The following is an 8,003-nucleotide window of genomic DNA, read 5'->3' on the forward strand; positions in this document are numbered from 1 at the left end:
CTGAATCGAAGAAGATGGTGATCCAGATATAAATACAGCTTAGACTAGATATGTTTTTACTCAAAAAATTAAATTAAAATTGGCTTAATTGATAATAGACTAAATTGGTGTCTGCGCAATGTAGTGGCGATAACGGCGACAGTGATGATGTGGTTATTAATGTAAAAGTAATTTCATTGCAGTCGGAGATGTGATTAAATTGTTGCGTGAGACATGAAAAGGGGGAGGCGGGGTACGAATTTTGAGTTAAGGTTTTGCAATGTGTTTCTGCGTGAGGAAGAAATAGAGATTGAATTTTTTTTAAGAGCATTTTAGTCATAGTCTATAAAATAGAAATAAAGATGTATTAAGATGGAGGGTAAATGTGTTATTTCATGTTCTTAAAATTAAGGATGGGGGAAAGAAGTTTGGTTTATAAGGAGTTTTTTTTTTTTAACATTCAAACTGGGTTTATAAAGGAGTATATAGATATAGATAGACATAGATAAGCAAATTTATGTGGCCTGAGTTAAATCATATGCGGGAGCATAACATGTTTCTCATATCTCATATATATCTGCTTTTTACAAACAAGTTCATTCATTGCTTAAAATCAATTACTCGTGTGTTTACATATTTGTACATTCTTTTTTTAATTATCAATCACTTGTGTTTTATTATATTTTTGTAACAACTATACAAATTTAGGCATGGTTTGAATGCTCCAATATGTTGAATTAAGCACCGGCCACACTTAGCCTGAAAAATACTGCCAATAATAAACATTAAACATGCATGTGATCAATATATCGAATTACCAGATCAATTAATGGGCCATATAATAATGTTCAAAAAATATATTAAAATTGATAGGACATATCTATGAAAATGTGGTGTGAAAATGTTTACATTAAATATTGAATTAAACAGTGGGGAATGTGAGACTGCCCCATGAACGAACATTTGCCTCACAAAATATGTGTTGCTTTCGGTTTAGCTTTCACCAACCAATTAATGCTCAGGGATATTATTGAAGAACGTTACATTATCTCATTTTCAGTCTAATAAATAAATATAAATACATACTCTTTATATATGTAGTAGTATGATGATATGATAACAAAACAAATACAAATATCTTGGCAAGGCTTAATGAAAAATGAAGTGACTGATTTCTTTTATATCTAAATTGCCGAGGGTCGGGGTTGACTTTTGGTTAACTTATACGAGTACCATTTTCTTGCTAATACAACGCTAAAAACAAAAATGGTTGATATTCTCCATTCTCTTTAGTAATGTTAAACAATGACTTGCAACTATACACAATTAAATCTTACAGTATTATAACCTATTATAACCTAGGGATAAGCCTAAATGCACCCAAATCCGATCGAGACCCAATTGAGACGTACCTCACCAAGCCTAATGCACCAAAACCCGAGACCTGGTTGAGACCCGGCTAGGCCTGGTCCAAAGATAATGGTTCAGTTCTCAGTTCATAAGTCTACCACATTTTCAGGTTAAGTCCGGGGCAAAAACTGGAAAATTCAAGTTTAGATAACCCATTTTTGAGAAAATTTAGCTCCAAATTACTTCCATATGTTTTTAATAAAATTCAATACCTTACTCATTTATAACATGTTATGGGGGACACACGTTACATGATGAATCAGAAGCCGAAGATACACTAGGAAGCATTTGTTGTGAGTTCGAGTCAGAGAATGCATCTATAGGAACAATTATTTCATTAGCCATTTTTTAATTTTAAAACCTTTTAGTTATTAAAGGATTAAAATACAATCTGGTATGTCAAATGAAGACCTTAAATCCATCAAGCATTAAGTGGAATTCATACTTACTTATGAGAGTGTTACAAATTTTGGTTAGTACTTTCTTTACAACCCAATCATAAGGGTTGTCATCATTGGTACTCTTTTTCTTCATTACTTTACTCCCAATCAATCATTATATACCACATCATTTTTACCTATGTCATACCACATTAGTAGATTACATTATTTCCTTGGCAACCCATCTCTCATATATAAAAAACCTCACTACAGGACATAAAATACCCACAAGAAAACAAAATGTTTACGGTGAGGTAAACTTTGTCACGCCGCACCATACAGTGTTGGCAGCGGTGTTACCGCGTGGCTAAGTCCTTTAGCGCTCTTTTATCGCAACAAATTCCAATGCCCTAAGTCCAATTAATAGTTCAAATCGGCTAGAAATAGTTAAGCAGTTCGGGCTGTTTATTGAAATTTTGTTGCGCTGAAACTACTAATGGGCTTCTCTTAAGATGTAAAAGCACAACCAATGTTTTAAAAACAGGTATTTTAATCATACCGGTGTGAAAAAACTTTCCGGTATTACCGGTTTTATCGGTATTACCGAAAATACCGGCTAATATGACTATTCTTAATTTATTTTAATAAAAATACTACAAAACTTGTTACAATTTAACGAAAGTAGTTAACATACAATTATAATCCACTAAAAAATAATACCAAATAGGTATTTCATAACAAAGTATAAGTTTTAAAGTTCACAAATAACAAAAAATAACATTAAAGTATCATAAAAAAAATTTTAAAAAAATTAAATATATTTTTTAAAAATACCGAAAATACTGGAACGGTAATACCGAAAAATACTGAGAATACCGAAATATCGGCCGGTATTGAATAGTAAAAATACCGTCAAAATACCGGACTTAAAATACCGGATTATCTTTCGGTAAATACTGGTAAATACTAAAACATTGAGCACAACACAAGTCAACCAAACTAGACAAGTCGAAGAGAATTCCAGCCCTATAAAAGTTTAATAAGTAGTCTAAACTGCTTAACTATTTCTAGCGGGTTAAGATCATCAATTGGAATTCGGTTGGGTTGTAATAACACAATTAAAGTAAATAGAGTTAATTACAAAAATCGTCCCTGTCGTGGTACCTAACTTGCAGGTTTCATCCCTAAATTTCAAAAATTACAGTTTTAGTCCAAAAAACTTTGCTCCGTCAACAATTTTAGTCCTGACCATAAATATCCGTTTAAAATCAGGTCACGTAATTCGCACGTGATGGGTAATCTCGTAAATTGACTTAATAATACCCAGAGTTAATTACAGAAATCGTCCATGTTATGGGCGGTTACTTACAACTTTCATCCCTAACTTTCAAAAAATTACAGTTTTGGTCCAAAATCCAAAATAAAATTAAACACAAAATCATTTGGAATTCTAATGCATAACATATGTCACAGATAAAATCCTAGATCCAAAATCAAACACAAATTTAATCCAAAATTTAATGAAACTCCAAATCTTATTACTTTCATATCAATACATGATCTGTATACAAACCTAATATATAATTATATATATTAGATCTATTCATTATATACAATTAACTCATAAACAAAAAAATCTTATAAAAATCTCACCATCTTTATTATTCTTAGCTTTTCCTCTGTTTTTATAAGTTCTCAAAAAAAAAATAAAACTAAGTAAAAAAAAAAATATCAATTACTTAAAACCCATAAACACTTAAATCCAAGAAAGTCTGAATTTCTAATTTTCAAAAAGAAAGTAGGGTGTGAGTTAAGATTGTTTGTGAATCTATATCTGATAGAAATAGAAGAAGTTGGATAATTAGGATTTTTTTTTTTTTGTGTGTGTGTGTGTGTGTAAATGTTTCTTTTCATATAGATTGAGAATAAAAATTTTGGACCAAAACTGTAATTTTTTTAAAGTTAGGGATGAAAGTTGCAAGTGACCGTCTAAAGCAGGGACGATTTCTGTAATTAACTCTGGGTATTATTAAGCTAATTTATGAGATTACCCATCATGTGTAAATCACGTGACTTGGTTTTAAATGGACGTTTATGGCCAGGACTAAAACTGTTGACGGAACAAAGTTTTTTGGACTAAAACTGATAATTTTTGAAAGTTAGGGATGAAACCTACAAACTGGGTACCACGACAGGGACAATTTCTGTAATTAACTCAAGTAAATATTAAGCATAATCATGTAACAGTATTCTAAATTTTTTTTAAAAACATACTGTATTATTTAGGTAGCTGAAATCTCCCTTTCATTCAATTCCAACTTGAGAAGACAGAACAAAAAGTAACTCACTCTATTCACTTCCCATTCCTTTGTGTAAACTTAACTTGACTTTTTCATCCAGAATTCACTTGAAATCGAACACATCCTAAATGTGGGGATACATTCATGACAGCATATAATATTATTGATGGATCCCTTACTATCCTACAGCTTAATGACATGTGGTTCCTTTGTTTTTTTTCAAGCGGTTGAAACAAACTTACCCATCGTTATTAAACATTATATTCGAGCTCATATTTATAGACTCAATAATCTCAACTGGACCAATTAATCGATTTGCCCTGATGTAAAACAAAGGCAATTGGAAGCATAAATGATATCTCTAATAAGTTTTGATTAATTTGTGTCATTTGCTGGATTATATCAAAGGTCAGAAAAAACTTGGTGGTAATATCGTATGTAGTCAATTTATACTTGAAATATTAAGTGGTGCTCGTATCTCAAATTCATAATCAGTCATTAAGACAAATATTAAATTCTGTATTGATGATGTTATATATAGAAAAGTCTAGCAATTAAAAATAGACTTTGTGATCATGCTGATAACCCGGAGATAAATCACCTGTTTCCCCTCTAAATTAACTAAAAATACCTTACAATTAAATACACGTGACTATATAAACTACGACTAGTTGTCAGGGGCAGAAAAGTATGCTAAAGAAGCAAACCCGCTATGCAATTTTCATTGGTTTTAGCTTTGAACTCGTTGAAAAAAAAATTGATAGCTCCGCCCCTGCTATGTACATGGATGGATCTTTTAAAGGGCTTAAGGGTCCTGACTCTCTCCGTTTTTTCGTTCAGTAGTGTAGTTTTATCAAGGGTTGTAAAACTTAGCTGACTCAGTCGGGAACTCAAAATCGGAATCGGTGGTAAACGGGTCGAGTTGGCGATAATCGGGTGAAAGCTCGGTCAACAACTTGGTCGCGTTTAAAACTCGGTCAAACTCGCCTAGATCGGTCAAGAATCGGGTCAAAACTTGGGTCAACTTTGGTCAATTTAAAAAAAAAAAAATTTTCCCCCTAAATTAGTTTACTTTTATGTTTTTAATGAATGAAGTTTGAACTTTGAAAGTTTCTAAGCAATTATGTTTGAAGTTTATTACATATAATTTGAAAAAGGGTTAAAGTCACCATAATGTAATATACTTTTGAAAAAAGTTCATTTTATATAATGTACTCTTTTTTTGTTCATTTAGGTCACTGTACTCACACTTATAAATTGAAGAATGCACTTCAAAATTCTAATTACATCTAATAATAACACTCCGGTTTCTGCTACTGGAATTGTAAGTTACCTATCTAACAACATCCACCTCATATATTTTTTTCACAATACAATGTTTTTTGGGTACTAGTGGTTGCTTGGCATATAAGAAATATTTTTTTAGTGCCCATAAAATCATTCAATTTCATCTATTGGCATACTCGCAGAAGCTTAAACATTAATGCTAACAACATCCACCTCATATAATTTTTTCACAATACAATGTTTTTTGGGTACTAGTGGTTGCTTGGCATATAAGAAATATTTTTTTAGTGCCCATAAAATCATTCAATTTCATTTGTTGGCATACTCGCAGAAGCTTAAACATTAATGCCGTGTATTCAAGTTTTGATTTAAAAGAAATGAAATGAATGGAGGAGATGAGAATGGAAGAGAAGTATTCATCTCAAATCATCCCATATTTGAGAAGAAAATTTAGGAAACAAAATCAACTAAAAAATTCATCCATATCATTTCATTTCATTTCTTTCTGTTAAAAAAAAAACTCAAGAACACATTGTTTTGAAATTATTTGTATCCTTTACTTTTTTTTCTAAAAAAAACTTAAGAACACAGAGTAAACCATCTTTGAAATGTATGAATGAATGACAATAACCTGCAATTTATGAATGACAATAACTGAAAGTTCTAAACTTTAATATCTCATATAGTGGGATTAATTGACAAAAACCAAAAGAGCCATACCACACCATGACATTCAGACATTCTTACACAATTGACCCAACAAAAGTGACATTCGTAACCAAAAGACCTAAATTGCCAAATGTTTACGAGCATACATAACTACAATAGGGCAAAATTTTCAATTCACAAAAAGCCCAAACAATTGTGGTTTCCTTGACTATAGAATCTATGCAGTTTGATTGTAGGAGTGATTATTGTAACCAGTTTCACGAGTACAATGACCTAAAAGAACAAAAAAGAGTATTATATAAAATGAATTTTTTTTAAATGTACATTACATTATGGTTACTTTAACCCTTTTCAAAAATTATAAAATTTTGAGTTAATTGCATTTTTGTCCCCTATGGTTTGTAGGTTTTGGCCGTTTCAAGATTTTTTCAAGTTTCAATGCATTTTTAGTCCCTATTTTGGAACCCTTTTGCAAATTTGGTACAAATTACGTGCCGAAAATGCAATTAACTCTAAATTTTTTATACAAAAACCCGATCTGGGTTCTCCCCGATTCAGATCCGAGTTTTTAAAAACTTGTGACTCCCCCCTCGCCGATCCAATTCCGGATCATGAGCTTCCCAACCTTGGTTTTATCAGCAATTTGTTTGAAATTATATATTTCTGATAGTAATTATTTGTCCTCGTAACTTTCTGTCCCTATAATGATTTTTTTTAATTTTATTTTTGGTTCCCGTAACTTTTGGTTTCTGCTAGTGGACAGGTCAAAGATCGGCTAGGTGGTCTAATTAATAAGAAGAGAGGAAAATGTTGAACACAAGATGTACATGTTACGCGAGTCTTGCAGTGAAAAATGCAAATGCATAATTGACGCGGAGAATTGTGGTCTTGCATTGAGCCGCACCTCTACATCAACACTAGACAACCAATCACATGTGGGCTCGGATATGGTTGTAGTTTGGGTCCATCGTCTCCAACCAACCACGTTGTAATTATTAGAAGCTAGTCATTTAGCTTTTCCATTATATTGGTGAACCACAACCACTATATCACCTTTCGTGTCTTCCTACCACCTCTAGTTTGGTTATAACTTCGTAGGAGTAGGGACGGAGCTAAAAAATTTATTACGGTACAAAATCCACATATTTTCTAAAGTAAAAGAGCTTACATTATTACATCAAAATTGGTTTGAGAGCTGAGCAATTGCCTATACTATACCTCCTTCAAGCTAGGTCCATTAATTCCGTACGTGTTGTTATTCTTGTAGCTAGCTCAACTGCTCAAGCAGTCTTGTTAACCTTTTTTTTTTATAAATTTTTTTAAACCTTCCCCGAAAACGTCCAACATCACATGCATTGTTTGGAAGTTACGCCACCCCATCACACACTCGATCTCTCATGTGCTGTCCATTATTATTACACTATTATTATTATTTTCATATGCCTCCATGCGAGAGGTACCATGCATATTCCTTTCCCCACATCTCTAAATTTGTCATCACATTCTTTTTCTTTATTTTTGTAACATTATCTATTTACACACTAATTTATGACTCGATAGTTTACTACTAGATTCTCTTAACATGCATAGATATAATAATATAATACTTATTGACTTCAACTTAATTGAAGACTATGTATATATATATGCATGGCGGATATGGTTCACTTAATTACCGATTGTAGGAAAAAAAGAAAAACACTATTTCCGCAAGGTGCATATATTAGTTTAGTTGCCTCATAAAAAATTAAATACCATAGATAGTGTACGTCAACATATATATGTTGTAGTCTATACTTCACAATATAAAACCAGTTCTTGAGGGGCCAAAGATTAACGACATCCTAATAACGTACTAGCTTTTTATTTTGTTGATCAACTTGTCATCATTTGCTTTTAGCATAACATGATCGACTAATATGTTTTTTAATTACTATTATGTTTCTAGTATATATGCATATATTGAACAAAACGTTAA

This window comes from Erigeron canadensis, chromosome 8 (assembly GCF_010389155.1).
Source record: "Erigeron canadensis isolate Cc75 chromosome 8, C_canadensis_v1, whole genome shotgun sequence".
Classification (NCBI taxonomy): Eukaryota; Viridiplantae; Streptophyta; class Magnoliopsida; order Asterales; family Asteraceae; genus Erigeron; species Erigeron canadensis.